The sequence below is a fragment of the Orbicella faveolata genome, unplaced genomic scaffold (assembly GCF_042242905.1).
Source record: "Orbicella faveolata isolate gen_17 unplaced genomic scaffold, um_ofav_v1 contig_47, whole genome shotgun sequence".
Taxonomy (NCBI): Eukaryota; Metazoa; Cnidaria; class Anthozoa; order Scleractinia; family Merulinidae; genus Orbicella; species Orbicella faveolata.
This window is the reverse complement of record NW_028301577.1, coordinates 11,425,760-11,442,500: the sequence shown is the minus strand read 5'-3', so window position 1 is coordinate 11,442,500 and position 16,741 is coordinate 11,425,760. Positions and strand designations below refer to the sequence as shown.

Sequence of the window (16,741 nt, the reverse complement as noted above, 5' to 3'; positions counted from 1 at the left end):
TGACTGGCAAAGAGAGAGAAATAAAATAATAATTACTGAAACCCATTTTGCAATTTAACATTGGTAAAACAGTTTTGGACGGTAAGAAGCGAGTAATTAATATTATCAGATAACTTAAATGTGTAAGAAGAGCACAGGATTGCAGACATATGGCAAATAGTTCTTGTTTCTTCGTCGTTTCTTGATTCCTAATTTGCCGAGATAATATTTTGAAGATAGAATTTACTTTGGTAGACTAGTAGATTTGATAAATTGTCATCGATAGCGGCATTTAGCAAGAGGAGAATACTGAATGTACTGTCGAACCTCTCTACAACGGCCACCTCCACAACGGCAACGGCCACTAAAGCGCGTCCCAACTGCCAAAATAACCTCTCGACAACGGCCAGTTAATCAGCGACGGACGAATGGTGTATACAAAACCACATTTTATATTGTAAAAGGTCGCAAACGTGATCTGTACCGCGCGGCGTTGCTATTTGGTTCCCGTTTTATCGATATAATTAGATTGTGATGGGTATTTCTATGCCACAGTCAACATTTTTTAAACACAATATGTTGTACCCCTAAAAAAACAGGTGTCATAATTTACACCCTTACCTCCCCTAACGGCCACCTCTCTATAAGGGCCACTTCCATCTGTCCCCAAGGTAGCCGTTGTAGAGAGGTTTGACTGCATACTTTAAAACAATCAATTGACAGATATTTGGTGGTTCCGCACATCGACACGAGCGGTAAACAGCTCAACTAGATGTCCTCAGGGGCTTCCAGTGTATTCCTTTAGCACACTTTAAATGTGACCTTTTTTTAAACGGTAACCGGCTTCTACTCAACAAAGCCGAAGGAATCTAGTATTTGTAATGTGAAAGCTTAAAACAGAGATGGAGAGGCTTTTATGGTGTCAGATATTTTAGACCAATATAACAGCACTTTTTGATTTTTTTTTTTTTACTTACTTGTAAAGAAGGCAGCGAGATTTGCCGTGTAGGTAGAAATTAAAATCAAAATAAAGAACCAGAATGTAGAAGCTAACAGTCGACCGGAAGGCGCCAAGGGGGTGTTGTCGGGGCCTTGCTGCAGAACGGAAGCTGTAGCGAACCACAGGCTGTTCAACAGGTTAAACTCATTTCCAGGCTCATCATCTGATTCTCGAGCTCGGGCATGGTAACCGAACGGGCTCAAATAGTCCATCACACACATCATTGCCGTGATAAACAAAACCTGGAATAGCAAGTGTCGTTAAAAGAAGCCACTGCAGTGCTGCAATGCCTGAAGCCTACTAGGAAATGCACAAGTCAACCAACCGTCAAATTCTCAAAACAATCATAGTTGTTATTGTTATAATTGTTGACCAGACTATCTAGCTTGCTCTTTTTGGTGGGGTGGAGTTGGGTGGGTTGGGGTTACTACTGGAAAGAATCAAGCGCCCTAAAAATGCTTGGACATATATTCAAAAGGCATTTCAGTGACGTCGAGGATCATATAAGTATATCGCATTAAAAGGTTGTACTCGATAAAGCCATATACTGCACGACACAAACACAATTCTGCAGTCTTAAAATGAACATCGACACGTAATTTAGAACATCGTTTAATAGTTATACCTCACAACTACCGTTTGCAAGATACATTTTAACTAAACTCGTATAGCTGGACGAACTGGAAACAATGACTTCTTGCTCCCTTGACACTCAGAATCTCGGTTAAACAAACATTCAGGACCTCACTGAAACAAAATTTACTGTTGCCCTTGGATTGAGGTCAGTAAAAATGGATCAAACACTCACCACTCCAACCGTGGACAACCACACTGTACCGGTGAAAGGTTGAAGGAAAGCAAAGTTGTTAATGGGTGGATCACCCGCTTTCTGCATGATGAGACTAAGGCTGAAGTCCATAAATGGCTTGCTAAAATCAATGTCCAACTCGCGTTCTGCGGTTATTGTTATTGGAACAAGCGCCATATCTTTTTCCTAAAAGAAACATGGTATTTATTCTTAGTAACTTCACAGCTAGTGACGTGCGCCACACTGTTGCTAGATGTTGCATGCCCAGAGCTGCGTTTCTCACAATCTCGTTCCCAGAGTCTTCGTTCCCCTTGACCAGCGGTCGGAAAACGAGAGCTCTGGGAGCAATCATTTCAGGCTTACGCAATAGATGCAGACTGCGCAGAGAAACCGGATGGGCAGAATTCGGTTATTTCAAAATGGTTGCTCCCAAAGCTCTCGTTTTCTGACCGCTGGTCAAGAGGGGCGAAGACTCTGGGAACGAGATTGCGTTTCTCAGGGAATAACCAAAATTGAATTCTTAAATCCGAAAACGGATTTTGCGTTTCTTTACTAAGCAAATTTGTCCATGATCACTCGGATCGTGGTGCATCAAGGGAACCGAAAACTCCACTCTGGGCTGGGATTCTTCGGTTGCCGTGATGCACCACGATCCAGTCGATCTTGGATTATACGTTAAGTAGAGAAACCCAAAATTCGTTATTTATTTAAGAATCCTAAAGAAACCCACCCGCTAATCATACTGTGAGGTTTTCAACACCTTTCAAATTAAAAGAATGTGTTTACCTGATTCTTTAGTTCCTCAATTACATTTGAGTAACTTCCATCACTTCGTAAGAAGATTTCATACTCGAACTCAGCTTCTATCGAAAGCTCTTTAATTACGTCAATGAGAAATCCTTGAAGAACTCCTTCAGACACTTTTCCCGCCAGGTCTTCTGGTTTAGCTGACTTAGTTGCCATCTCTACAAATGGTGGCTCCTAGAAGAACGTGCGATATTTTAAAAGGAAGCAATATTAACTTGAAGGAATTACATCATAGATAACAGATCACCCCAGCCTTCAGCCCCTCGACTCCCTGGAAACTCACACCCGACCACCCTCAGCAGTGTCTGAAAACCGCGTAGTGCTAAATTTTCAACTTTCGCAATTCATTTAAATCTTCCTAAACGTAAGAAAACTCTTTTACTTCTTAAGTAAGGATCGATGATTTTGATGAATCTATTGATTTCAAAGCAGTTTTCTTCAATAGAGGAGTAGCTAAAAGCGACTTTATGAAAAATCCTGAAAACATTATAAGATATTTTTGACAACCCTCCAACCTTTCTGATTGCTAATCAGGATGCGAAAGCTATGGAAGGCAGTATTATCAAGTAATACGGTCGCATACTGGAAAATGGCACATCTATCTCCTGTTGTCAATACGAAATTCAAAATCACGCCAAGAATTTGTTTTTTCATATCTCTTGTATAAACTTCGCACAGAGTTTTCTTTATTCAAATCACGTCATTACGCTCTCTGTTAACCGATGAAAGTTTTTATGAAAAGGGTTGGTCTTAACGTCTTTACCATCTTCAGACAAACGAGTCTGTGGAAGAGAATCATAATGTAAGATATTTCAACTTGTTAATTCTTTCTTTCTCTTTCCTTACCAGTATTGTAGTTATGCTGAGCTTTGGTAACCTTATTTTTGGACGCGGCCCGGGGACACCAGGATTATGGCATTTAACAGACTCATAGAAGCACCCAAGCCAATCCGGTTCCTCGCTGTTCATCGGCAAAACAGAGACTCCATTTTCACCAGGCACTGGCTTCCATGAGCCAACCTAATGTGCAAGTCAAGCAGAAAAGTAAGGTAAGGCTAAGTTTGTGTTAGAGCATAGTGACCCACACGGCGGCATTATGTCCAGCTTCAATCCCCTCCCTTGATGGGATGCTAGTCTATTGCAGGGTTCTCCCTCCCTCCAGTGTTCCACCGTCACCCATTCGATCACATACCCGATTGACGAGAGTTACTTCGCTACTGTGAAAGTGTCTTTCCCAAGAACTCAACCCAGTGACCTACTTATTCAACCTCCTGTCAAATTTAGCATCGAAAAAAGGAGTTGTTTGTGTAGTTAGCTTCCACTTCAGCTAAATTTCGCAAAATTTAGAGGTTAATGAGACACTTGCAATTGATAAGTAGTGGGAGGTGAAAAAGAGGAAGTAACTTCCCCTGTTCCACCCCCTAGTCTTTCATCCTGACCCCCCCTACTTTTACCAACTCTTATTCACCTTCCTCTGTTTTCCCAATCCAAGATGACACATTTAGCAATTATTAAAGAAACACAGTTACACTGTACCTTTTTGACATCTTCAGGAAGAACATTCAAAATGTCCATGCCATCTTGCACCATCCGTTCGCCTGAATCGCCATCAAATCTTACATCACCTGTTAAACCTTTAAAGCTGACCTGGAATACGAAAAAAAAGAAACGTTTCTATGAGTTATTCCGCATAACTATTATCTCACTAAATACTAAATAATGTATATAATCCCCAGAGAGAATGACGGTTAAGAGAGCTAATTATTCATATAGATTTATTTCTAAGGTAATCCCTCTCAGGTTATTTTCAGATATAGAACCAGTCCTCCCGCAGATAATGTTACCACGCAAGATGCGTAATATGCTTTCGAGAAGGATGAAACTGCCTGTCCAAATAAGTGAAATCCACGTTATAAGATTGGTTATGTCTTGACCCTCTTTGATCTCTAAAGCCGAGTGATCTAAGGAAATAACTTAAAAAGTAGGATTACCTTGGGAATAAGGCCTATATAGAGGATTAACTTTCTTACCCTTCATCCTCTCTTGATGTCCCTTATTAACTGCTATTATAATATCACAGAAAACGTTCTAGAGTCTAAAGCACATGTTGCCTTTGGAAATTAATCCAAAGAATAACCAAACCTCTTGAATCTGTCGCTCCACGATGAGAACACAAGCATTTTCTCTATGAATACTTATAAATGAATAATGATATGAATATGAATATGAATAATTATAAATAAACATCTGGCATGACATAGGATCAGAGCGAGAGAGAAAAAAACCAAGCGTAATACTAGAGATGTTATGGAGTTTTGGAAATCAAAATTGAAATTAGTCACTACATAAGCAATTCACTGAGTGCATTTTATTTAACGTCGCTTCGTTGTATTTTTTTTCCGAGTGTATCCCTTTGATACACACTCTCTCTCGCTGTCTTATCACCAAGTCCGTCCTTGGGGATAGGGTACAGTATTTTGCCTAATTCTCAGCTCATGTACTATTGTTTTCGGAGTGTTAATGACATCAGGCGAGAGCAGGATTCGTATTTCCCCCACCTTTCTTAACTCATGCAGTATTCTTTGTCCCAGTCCTTCACCCTCTTTCACCATACTTCGCAAAGGACAGTTCACATCGTTTCCATATGAATGTATCATCTTTCTCCCCTCCGGGCTCATCAGGATTGTTTCCATTGCTTTTCCGACCACGACGGCTGTATCATATACTGCGGCGTACATTGCCTTAAGGAAAGATGAACTTAATTCATTAAAAAGTCGTTTAGGAAATTAAATCACAGTATTCAGAGAGCAAGCCTCATCAGCCTTTGCTGATTTTTAATGCGGGTCTTCTATCCTGGTCGCATTGGAATTTGGAGATGTTTGTTGTGGAGGAAGGAAAACCAGAATACCCGGAGAAAAAACCCCGAGGCAAGGCGGGAACCAACAACAAACTCAACCCACATATGGCACCGGGCCGGAATTTAACCCGGTAGGAGGAATGGTAGGAGGCGAGCGATCTAAGTACCGCGCCATCCCTGCTTCAAAAGTAATTATCAAGTAGGTGGTCTGGCCTCTGTTGCTACGAGTTATAGTCGTACTTTCCTCGATTTTCGCAAGGGAATCGAAACGAACGGAGTTTCGGTAAACATACAATTATTATATTGAAACTAATTGAAATCACTGTCTGTCTGAACATTACCACTCGAACTCTAATACAAATATATTCACTGAGAATGTCCTGGCATTTTCAGCTATATGGTAATCAATATTATTGAAAGACAGACGAAACTCTCATTGCCCATAGTACTGGCGTATTTTTCACGTGATATATTTGAGCATAACATGAACTAGAGCAAAACCAAAGCGAAAAAACGCCAACTCTTCCGCCAACATGTTATGCTTTCTTCCCGTTTTCGCGATACTCACCAGGGAGTAATCAAGGGCTCCTCTCTGGATGGCTTCTGAGGCTTTCTTTTCGTAGTCTTTCGCAGCGATTTCATTGCTGAGGTGAAGACTTAGTCCCACCATGCCAAGAATAGCTGGATATGTCTTGTTAGGACTGGCCACTTCCTGTTGATTTCAAAATGAGCAAGTATCACTGAATAATTATTAACTCGGGATTGCTTTATAGACCAGGAAGGTAATACAATATTACTCAGTGATTTACCTGAACCAACAGAAAAGTACAAGGATAAAATCGTACGAGTTATGCGTTTGAAATCATGATTGTCCTGTTTCACAGATAACTCTTTTCAGATAACTCTTTTCGGAGGAGTTATCTGTCTCTTGAGTGAAAACGGTTATTTTTAGGACTGATGTAGTAAAATTGTCTTTAAGATATCTTGAATGTCGGGAAATCGATCAAGAAACAATTTATAAAAGCAAAACATGAAATAACAAAGCCTTACCAAATCGGAGGCTATCCACTTTAAATCCTTGTCATTGATTCCCACGAACAGTGCCTGTAACGACCAGAAAAATATAAAATAAGAAAGTGTGGTAATGAAACAGCAGTTTTCAAAAACTGTTGTATTAGTGCGCGCCACTGGCCAATGTATTTTCTTTCTATTGACTACGAGTGCGACAGTCTCAGTTTTCACTCCTAGTAGTTGAAATAAGCTCGTGGTAGAAATAAAATCAGTGGTGATAAATGTAAAGATCGGGAAAACATTAACGATCCTACCCTAATGAATGCTGCGATAGCAACTAGCAAGTACGTTACGAGTTGCTTTTTTCTATTGTCCCAAGCTAATACACCAGAATTACTTATAAAAGGGTTTCTCACCACTCCATAAAAGAAAACTGCTTTCGTTATACAAAGTTTCAAACAAAATAAATCGGTGAAGTTGGTTTGCGTGTTTGAAAACTTCGAAACGCCCAGGGAGCTAACCAGAACCAAATCATGGCCAAGACCATTATGGAATACTATTGCACCAGTATCATGTTACCTCGTTCATAATCTTCGTTAAGTCCCTTTGATCGCTGAAGAGTTTAACCTGTTTGATGTGTGATTTTAGGAGGGAAGTAAGGGCTTCTCTCAGCTTGTACTTATTATCTAAAGGAAGCTCTGGCATCATTTCAGCGTTATACTGCGTCCACTTGCGAGCTGATGCATAGAACACGGAAGCCTGTCGGGACTTGCGAGCTGAAATTGAGATAAAAACAAAGCGTATTGGCATACAGTCCAAACTCGTAAAGTAATATATCAAACACGAAGGACCGTGTTTGGCCACATTTCCAAACACCGAGATGACAGTTGAAAATGATACTTTTGACGAGCTTCGAGGCATTTTTAAATTTGGTCACACATTATCATGAGTTTTAGTTTTCTATATCTTCTCAATCGAAGCTAAAACTAAGGAGAAAACGGAGGAAAAAAATTTTAAAAAGCCTACGCTAATTATGATCAGATATCCAAACACCGTCATGGTTCGATAACTTGAATCAAAACTCGTTTCTTTCCCCTCACTCGAATACTGTAATTTTACCTCGGATTTCTCGAGCTGCCCGATTTTTCAACCTAATTTTCGTTTTCTTTGAAGGTTCAAAAAATTGGGTTTCTACTGTATATGCAGAACTATAATTACATGCACTTACCATCATAGACAACAGCTACTCGATTAAATGAGTAAAATTTCATCACATCGAACAGAGCCTTGCTGACAACACGATACGACGGTCTAATAGACATGGCGTATTTGTGAGGAGTTTCGTCTTCAATGGCGTCTACTTTTATCAGAGGAACTTGCAGGAGTGAACTTAACGCAAAGGCTTTTTCATCGTTGCACGCCAAGTCGATAATAGAAAACACTGAAGAGAAGTTAGACGCTACATCTGCAAGCGGAAGGAAACAAAGAAGACCACCCTACGTACGGCGACATCATAGCCAAAATTTTTCGCATTGATAGGTTGCCATGTAAACACAGCCTTCAAGTAGCTGCTATTGCTGGCTGCGTCTTTTTGTTACGTAACAAAAGAGCTACAGTTGTTTGCACATAGTGGCAGCCATGTGATGTCCTATGTATCAAAACTGCGGACAGGGGAAATATTATTGATATTTATATAATTTTTTGTACATCTAAATGTTTTCTGGTTCATTTAAACAGCAATTCCGTGTAGAATATGTTGTCAAAATTTTAATGGCACTACTTTCTTCACTCAAAAGAAATGATTGACAAGGTATCATGGCTGAGCGACGCAAACTGACGGAAAAGCTTATTTCTCTGACACCTAAAGCTATCAAGAGAATTTACTTCTACTTCAAAACTGAGTGCAGATGTAAAACCTTCCATATGAACATGAATTCTAATCTCACAGTCATTTTCGTGAAACCAAGAACCCATGTCATTTTTAAGAAAAGATGTACAGATGAGATGTAAGAGCATAGCGAAGAGTAGCTTCAACGCTGATGTTAAAAAGTAAACTTAGCCAAATGAAACTGGTTTGCAATATGAAACGTAGCGTGAAATATAATAATAATAATAATCACTTTATTTAAGTGTCGATGTATTTAGCACTAATGTGCTAATTGGGGACACTGTAAATGAATAAACAAATATTTCAAATATAACATAAACTGTTAAGAATCCCAACTGGTGGGAGGCTGACCAGTTGGCTATTTACACAACGCGGCCGAGGAGTTGAACTCGGGGCTACCGAGAACAAATCCAGATAGCGGTAGGGCGATGGATTTGAACCAGGGAGCTCCAGATTTCAAATCCAGCGCCCTAAACCACTCGGCCACGCCGCCTCCCTTAAAAATATGGAAATACAGAAAGCAATTAGCAACAGTATGTCTACCGTATAAACAAACGGAAAAAGAGAATTAAAAACGGCCTCAACGACTGAAAGTTAACGCGACGTGTTCATTTTGTACATACCTTTAGAAAGAAGATCCTTCCCATCAACACTCAGAGGAGTTAACACTAATCTGTAGTCATACGTCTTAAGTATCCGTGGCAACTCGTTCCTAAAGACGTCCTCAAGAACACTTTTAAGACTTTCGGTGTCTTTGTTGTACAACGCCCCTGGCGAGGAAAAGTGGTTTGTTAGCGGACTGCCACATAAGTAAACAATCTTCGATTCTCGCCCCGCTCGAGCTACGTCCGAGGAAAAAATAAGAAGAAGTAACACTTTATTAAAGTGACTGACTCTTAGCTACACAGTTTTGACTAACTACATAGATTTTACCGAGATTTGACCCGAAAGATACCACACCGAGAGCGTTTTCTACAAAGTTTTGTATAATTTGGCTGATTGGTTCTTGTTATCGTTGTTTCATTATTGAATAAACTGAACGTTATCATGAACAGCCCTACAGCTGTATTTTGAGCAGGCTGAACTGTAATGACAACACATGCTCTAGAAAGCTCACCTTTGGCCGTAATTAAAACTCTCCATTATATGAATTTCACTTGGTGTCAATGAAATATTAATCTGTTTTACAGTGAAAATGTTGCCGGATAAATTTTGACTACGCTTCGGTCATGAAAAACGTCTTCCCATTTTGCAAAATATGCATGTGAGAAAATGTATTTAAGATATGATGACCTAAACTATTTATTTCCAGAGAAAGTGTTGGAAAATGTGGGAGCAATGTAAAATAATCATAAGTTGCCAAGTTGTGTAAATGAATCTTCACCATCAGTAATGATGTGCTTCTAGTATGACGGTATTTTGTCAACATCTGGTTTGTTAACCACAATATGATCAGGCTGTACGAAAGATTAATTATGTTTTTGCAGCTTTCTCACGTTTTATTTCTAAATCAATCGTTAGCTATCCCTTTTGTTAAGTACATCAAATTCTTTGACTCGAGTAAAATGATTCTTCGTTTTTCTTTGAAGAAAACCATATCTTAAATAAAGATTTATGACACAGTTCTTGAATTTTACCTCAGCGATTTGGAGCATACGGATTTTATTTAGAATTTTATCAATTCCACGAAAACACCATAAAACTTTTATATTTCTGACATAACAAAAGAGTGCGAGGCCAAAATTAGCTAACAAAGTTGTGTTTAATTCAACTCAGTTATTCGAAATGACAATTTCTCAGCTGAATTATCTTCTGATATTTAATTTCGTATTTTCTTAGACAAAAAGAATTTTCATGCTTTGATTCTATTTCCTGGGTTTACATTTTGTTAACAAAACGGCTGAAAGTAGTGGCTATCAGAAAATAATCTTTCAACAAACATTTTCTTTCAAGAACGCATACAAAAACTCCGAACATACCTTGATTTCGCTGTTTGTAAAGGCTTGCAGGCGCTGTGATGTACTTTCGTCTGGCTACAACTTTTTATTTTCTCATAACATGAGTCTCAAAAAGGGCTAGCTAGGTTTTCTTATTCTTTTAGCTTACCTATTTTGATCAGCGTCGCTTTGTCTTGGGACGTCAATGCTAAAAGGAAAAAGGCGTGGAGAAAAGCCGGTACGAAAGACTTCCACATTGTGAGCTTATTTCAGGATACTGAAATACTCCGTGAAGGCAATAGTCCGTGTGTTTTCTTTCCAAGCGGTGAAATTACGTTCCGTAATTTTTAAAGCTTTTGTGTTTTTGCAAGCAAATCGATTCCAGGGTCAGTTCCTCCTGAAACAATCAGCCAGTGATCTTTGAAACACTCTTCGAGATCTCCTTTAAATGCGCATCGCAGCCCTTCGTTGATGAGTCAGAAAACTTCTCTTTAATAATTGATTTTCTCAGGACGTGTTTACATTGAAAACGAAGTTGTTAAATTATGCATGGCGGCCTGTTTCATGACTAAATCTGGAAAACGGACATTTGCCTGCATTAAAATTCATATGAAATAGTAAACAAGTCGGCACTCTTAAAAATCACTTTCGCACGCACATATTCCGAAGTCGAAATCACGTTTATCGACGGCTGCTTATGAGATTGATATTATGTTATTCATCGTTATTATTTTTCCAGTTACCAGTTATGCAGTCATGAAGACCATTCCGTAAACAGAAAATTCAGGTTTTGAATCGTGCGCTGCTTAATGCTGACTAAGACTTATACTCTTGCTGGCAACTCCTGATCAGCTCGTCACGTATACACACTCTTAATTAGCATAATCATTGACCTTTATTTTACAGTACTTACTTGCAAGTGGGTCTTCAGTTGTCGTTTATGTATCCTTTGAATAAACCTTACTTAACTGCATTTAGTTTTGTGTCATTGTGATGGTCCCGCCTTATGAACTACATATAGGTGCTTCGACTGCAGTAAAGGTATGATTGACCTTAGCTCCAATTTTTTTTCACCGGCAAGACACCCACACAGCAACTCTGACAAAGCTGAAAAAATACCCAGAAAACTATTTCCACTTTGGTCTCCGACCTAACTACATTTAATCTCTAGCTCTTTTACTGTTCAATTTTTTCCAAAGTTTTAGCTAGTTCTTAACTGATCGAGCTGTTAAGAGTAAATCTCAGTAAAAATCAAAGATCATCGAAAAAATCGCGGACACGGCCAAAAATCGATTTGGCTCATTTTTTGCCTGTAGGTAGCCTTATATAGTAAACAAACGGAAATGGGGTTAGATGTTTGAAATATGCACTTTAACGGGAATAAACCGATAAAAACTTTCGACGAGCCAATTGCTCAAATTTCACCAAGCGCGATCCTAAAATTATGCACTTTTCGGGCAGTTGTCATACGAACAAAAATGTAACAGAAGGACTTTCCTAGCTATAGAAATATAGAGTTGGACTTGCTCTATGAAGACAAAGTGATAGTTATTGTCTCGTGTTATTCCTGGAGGAGCTACGTCTCTGTTAAGAGACGACATCTTCGGCCTTTTGAAATTAAGGCAAAGGTGGCCTAGAATAATAGCTTGGCAAAAAATACATATGGTAGTGTCTCAAAGTTTACAATAACACTACGAAGAAGCCTTGAAAGATAGTTCTTTACGATTTGGGTTTTATTTCTTTGGGACCTTTGACAATCAAAAGATGACCACCGGCCGTAATTCGGTTAAATACTATGACGCCATAATGAGATGTATAATTACAAAATTAAACGCGTTGTACACAAATAACTGTTTTGGTCAGTTATATCTTCACTGGCCGTTGAAATGACTAGAAACATTAAAATGTCTATAACTACACTTGATTTTCATATACTGTGACAGGAGAAACAAATTTCGACTCTTCCTACCCTGTGAATCGCGCCATAATTCTGCGTAATCCTGCACACAACAGGTTGAACAATTGAATTGCACACAACAGGTTAACTCTGCCACACAGCCGTTAGTTTACGTTTGCTTCGCATCCAGTGAACATGAATTCGAGCATTCGCATCCCTTCTGCGCCTTCTGCACTCGCCAGTTTCGACTATACTGAAAATCGTCAACACAAATTGGAGGAGATGCCACAAGCAGTGGCGAGCTCGAGTGACTGAAATGCGATATGTAGAACTCTGCTGTCACGCAACGCCCTCTTAAAAATTATATACGCACCGCCTTTTATAATCAGCGGATCAGTTATTCGTGAAACGTACAGTGCTCAGTTACTTGGAAGTGCAGGTACACTCCTGGACTAATTGTGTGAGTCGTGCGATGTATGGCGTTTTCCTCTTCTGAGGTGAAATGTCAGAAATATCCAGCCCAAGGTCGATGCACATGTCTCTTAGCCTATCCACTCTTAAAGTTGTGAGTGTACGTTTTTGTACAAGTTCGGAGACGTTAAGATCGAAAAATACAATCGGATGCTGAATAGCCACATCTCTCATCACATTCGCACACACAGCAGATAGATGACTCTCAGCTTCGGCGGAAATTTCGTCCTCGTCAGCACTCTCCGTGGCCACTTCTGAGACTTCACTAGCTTTTGCTTCGTTACAAGCGGCTGTAACTTCTAATCGCTTCTTTGCTGAAAGAAGGCTAAAGAAGCCACTAATCTGCTGCGACGTAAGGACTTCATCAGGTTGAAATCGACGTTCCCCCGCTTGGTCTCTTGCTAAGCTCATTGCTTTCGAGACTTCCTGTGGATCGCTTTTCCGTCCACTTTGCTCCCCTTGGTCAGTTAAGAATTCGCTCTGTTTCTTTGTAAAACGCACCTTTTTCTTAATTGTCTTCAGGGCCCAACCCATTGGAAGAGGCGGCAAGGCGTCACTCTTTGCTTGGACAGTAACTTGAACGCTTGGATTTCGACTGCATCCCTCCGTCAGCTTGGAAGAATATTCTCTTTTAGCTCTATCATAGAGAGTTTCCTGTTCGAGCATCATTTGGTGTTTTCCAGTATCTAAGTGTGTCTAGAGGTTTGCAAAGCGACTGCATGCTTTTACACATCCTTCCTCTGGACACGGGAAAGCATGTCATCTGACTTATTTTGACCAATACTGCTTCGATCTTGGTTTTCGTTTTCAGTTGAGAAATTTGCTTTGACAAAGCTTTTCTTGATATGTCGGTGTCTCACAATCTTGAACGGCGGTGCGCCACTTACATTCAGCGATAGGGGTTCTAGGATTTCCAATTTTTCGGGCTGCTTCATGACTCCTTCGAACTTTGCCCATGGCACTACTTTACCGGAGCCCACATTGAATGCTCTCCACACTCGTACGCCAGTTTCATTGTACTCAAAATTGTTGAGTAAGCTTATGCCATCCCATTTGATATTAAAGGTACTTGACGGCTTGGCAGCAACATAGCTTACGTTCACTCCTGTGGTTCAGATTTGGCCAGATTCAATGGCTGTTTTGAGCTGTAAAGCGTTCATGACATCATTGCCTTCGTTTACGTACCTTCCAACGTCTCCTTTGGTTGTTGCTGCTTTGCGATCAAATACCCTCTTTCCACCTTCAGGGTCCGAGAAGTCGTTTCTTAGAACAGCCACTCCTACGGCATCACCGGCCAGCTTAACTGAGATGATTGAATTTCCGCTGTGATAACAGCCAGCGTTATCTTGTTTGTAATAAGCCATTTCCAGGTCTGGAATTTCCTTTTTCAGGGTAGTGAGGCAGTCAAGCATTATCGAAGCCACAGTCACACTGTCTTGGGCGCAGCTTTGAAATACGTGAACAAGTGTTTGCGATTCAAAGTGCTCAGAACCCTCTGACCGTCTTATGGCAACGCTAATGTGCCATGGCAATCCTCGCTTCGCAAACCAATCTGACTGTGCCTCTCGATATTTTCGGGGCATATATTTCATTGCCCAGTGCTAGACTAACAGCACCCATCGGCTGTCGAGTTTGGCTAAAACTGAATGCTTTGCCTCAGCTTGGTGGACTGAACGTAGCTGATGGGCTTTCCAGCTAATGATATCATCCCTTGCCTGTTTGATAGTATGCAGCATGTCAACTTGATCTTCTGCTGACGAGAGCGCAATTGAACACTTATCTTTTATGGTACGCATGACTCTAACTCATAACACTGCACACATGACTCATTGTGGAAGTGGTCGCAGGAGCCCCGAAATTCTGCATTGCTTGGATCGCTTAGCGCATAAATTCGACAATGATCGGAACCTCTGAGGCCTCCACTGCATGTACCTAAAAAAAAGTAGAATGACAACCGCGTGATTCAGTGCATATTTGCAAAGCGACGCATACGCATCGACATTTCAAAAAGATTACTTAACCGATTCTCAGCGTTGTATACATTTGTGTAAGCGCATTACAGTGAATTGCAACCTCTTGTTTCATGAATTAAACATAAAAAAGACTTGGAGAGAAAGAAAAAGGTAGCCATGTATCATAGTAAGAAGTCTACTACATCACTTCCGCAAAGGTAACCCATAATTATAAAATATGCACCCACCTTGTAGTCGCCCTTTAGGTACTGCTTCGACAAACGAAGTTGCTGCTTAATTTCCCTCGCCCACTGCTGAGTCTTGCCACAGTCAACAAGCTTGTCTACGAGTTTCTCTAAATGATCAAATGCTTCCGCCCGTTGTGCTGATACGTTATCAAGTCCTTGCAGAGACTTGCGAACAGATGAAGAACACACGGCCAAAACTTTCTGTATGGTTCTCTTACTCATAGGCTCAAAGTTGGTTTCACAGCAGTATTGTTGATACTGCTGGACAATGCGCTCTGGTATCATTGTTCTGATCACATTGGGTGTTTTTATGATCTCACCAGTTGACATTTTCAGAAGTTTTTCCCCAAAAGGAACATCTTGAATTACGTGTGGACTCGTTATGAAAGAAACAAAATGTTCTTATTTTACAGGTTCAATCCTCATTCTCTTTTTCTCCTGGTTTGGAAGAGGAGCAGCTCTTCCATGTAACAGCCTGTGGCGTCGGGCAATGTTATAGCGATAGCTAGTAACGGCTGGAATAAACTCTCTCATCTCCTTAAGGGGTAACTTATCTGCCATCAAAGAGAGTATTTGTTGTCTGGTGCTCCAATGTTGCGCGTTCAAGTAGCTCTCAGCAAATGCACTAAGAAGCTCCGTCTCTTTTTCACTTCTGCCTTCGACCACAACCTGACTCCCTCTGCTTACAGCATGACGATCACAAAGCTCCGTCCACAGTTCTTGCGAATTTTCAGGTGCCAGGACATCAAGCATTGCAGATATACATTGTTGAGTTTTCCGTAGGTATCTGCGTTTAGTATGCTCGTGCGCTGTATTCCACGGCACTGATAACGTGTGACGTACTAGACTGACGTCTCGAAGCTGTAAGAAGCGATTAAGCTGCAACTGGGGCTCGTTGTCTAGACTGGAGCCTTCATCACTCTCTTCGAAATCTTCTTGCGGAAAAAAAGGCTCTGCCGTCTGGATGTGGAACCTTCTGGCAGAGATTCATCACCAACAGTTACCGGACAAGTAATGGCAGGAATATCAAAGTCACTCGCTTGTTCATCAACCTGACAAAAAAGTGAACACATTGCTTTGGATGGCTTCGAAATGAGATCAACCGTGTGCAAGCGCGGGGTGTCGTGTATAAAAGCGCAAGTCGCATACGAGCTGGAAAGTAATAGTCGATAATTAATTTAATTGACTGGTAACCTATCCTGATATCTTCATCCAGTTACTACTCAGTATTATTTTCCATTTGGAACATTTAGAAAAAAAGTTGAAAAGTCATATATTAATTTAAAACCTTTATTATTTGGCTATATTCTGGGATGTGATTGGCTATCCGGGCAGGGCACGTTTTTCCAATTCTTGTGCCATGTATGGTCTTGCCCAGTCGTTGACGGGCGGCAATGGCGGCGTTTTGAGGATGTGCATGCAAGTTATCCTGGACACGCCCTTCTCCCGCGTGGGTTGAACCCCAGAAAAGGGCGGAGAAGGGAGAATTCAGAGAATGCGTTGAGGTTTTTCACTTTCATTGACTATATTGGATGGAAATTTTTCATAAACACTTTGAAGAAACTCACCAAGCTTAGACCACATAGACCTTCTGTGATGTTTTCCATACCTCCTGTGGCACCCAAGTTCTGCGATTCTAACCGATTTTTAGTTTTTGCCAGGGACTGTCGACATCGTACACAAATTCCTTTAATATTTGGAGAGAAAGGATTAATTTATTCTTTTCTACTTTACACATCCCCCTTGAACAAATAGCTCTGAATGTGGCAAAAGAACAAACCTAGCCCGGGAAAAAAGCCCCACAAACCTCAAATTGATTACGCAATCTGTATTTTACCTTGTCACAAGTCAGTCTTTTACGTTCCTTTCCTTTTTTCCGAGCACTG

General features: G+C 40.5%; 2 pseudogenes across 1 annotated transcript in view; both read right to left on the bottom strand.

Moving 5' to 3' along the window:
* Nucleotides 1-10,841, bottom strand: part of LOC149097155 (glutamate receptor 2-like) — a 19,587-nt pseudogene extending 8,746 nt beyond the window's left edge. Inside the window, exons 1-13 of the transcript XR_016204196.1 lie at nt 10,457-10,841; nt 8,974-9,120; nt 7,691-7,927; nt 7,042-7,238; nt 6,502-6,555; nt 6,020-6,163; nt 5,153-5,335; nt 4,131-4,241; nt 3,441-3,614; nt 2,574-2,768; nt 1,788-1,973; nt 957-1,221; nt 1-3 (exon numbers count right to left, since the gene is read on the bottom strand). The exon at nt 1-3 is cut by the window's left edge and continues 365 nt beyond it. The product of XR_016204196.1 is annotated as a glutamate receptor 2-like (transcript). The remainder of the gene's footprint in view (nt 4-956; nt 1,222-1,787; nt 1,974-2,573; nt 2,769-3,440; nt 3,615-4,130; nt 4,242-5,152; nt 5,336-6,019; nt 6,164-6,501; nt 6,556-7,041; nt 7,239-7,690; nt 7,928-8,973; nt 9,121-10,456) is intronic.
* A 1,417-nt stretch (nt 10,842-12,258) lies between these two features.
* On the bottom strand, nt 12,259-15,959 carry LOC149097154 (uncharacterized; annotated as a pseudogene).
* Between the last annotated feature and the right edge of the window lie 782 nt (nt 15,960-16,741).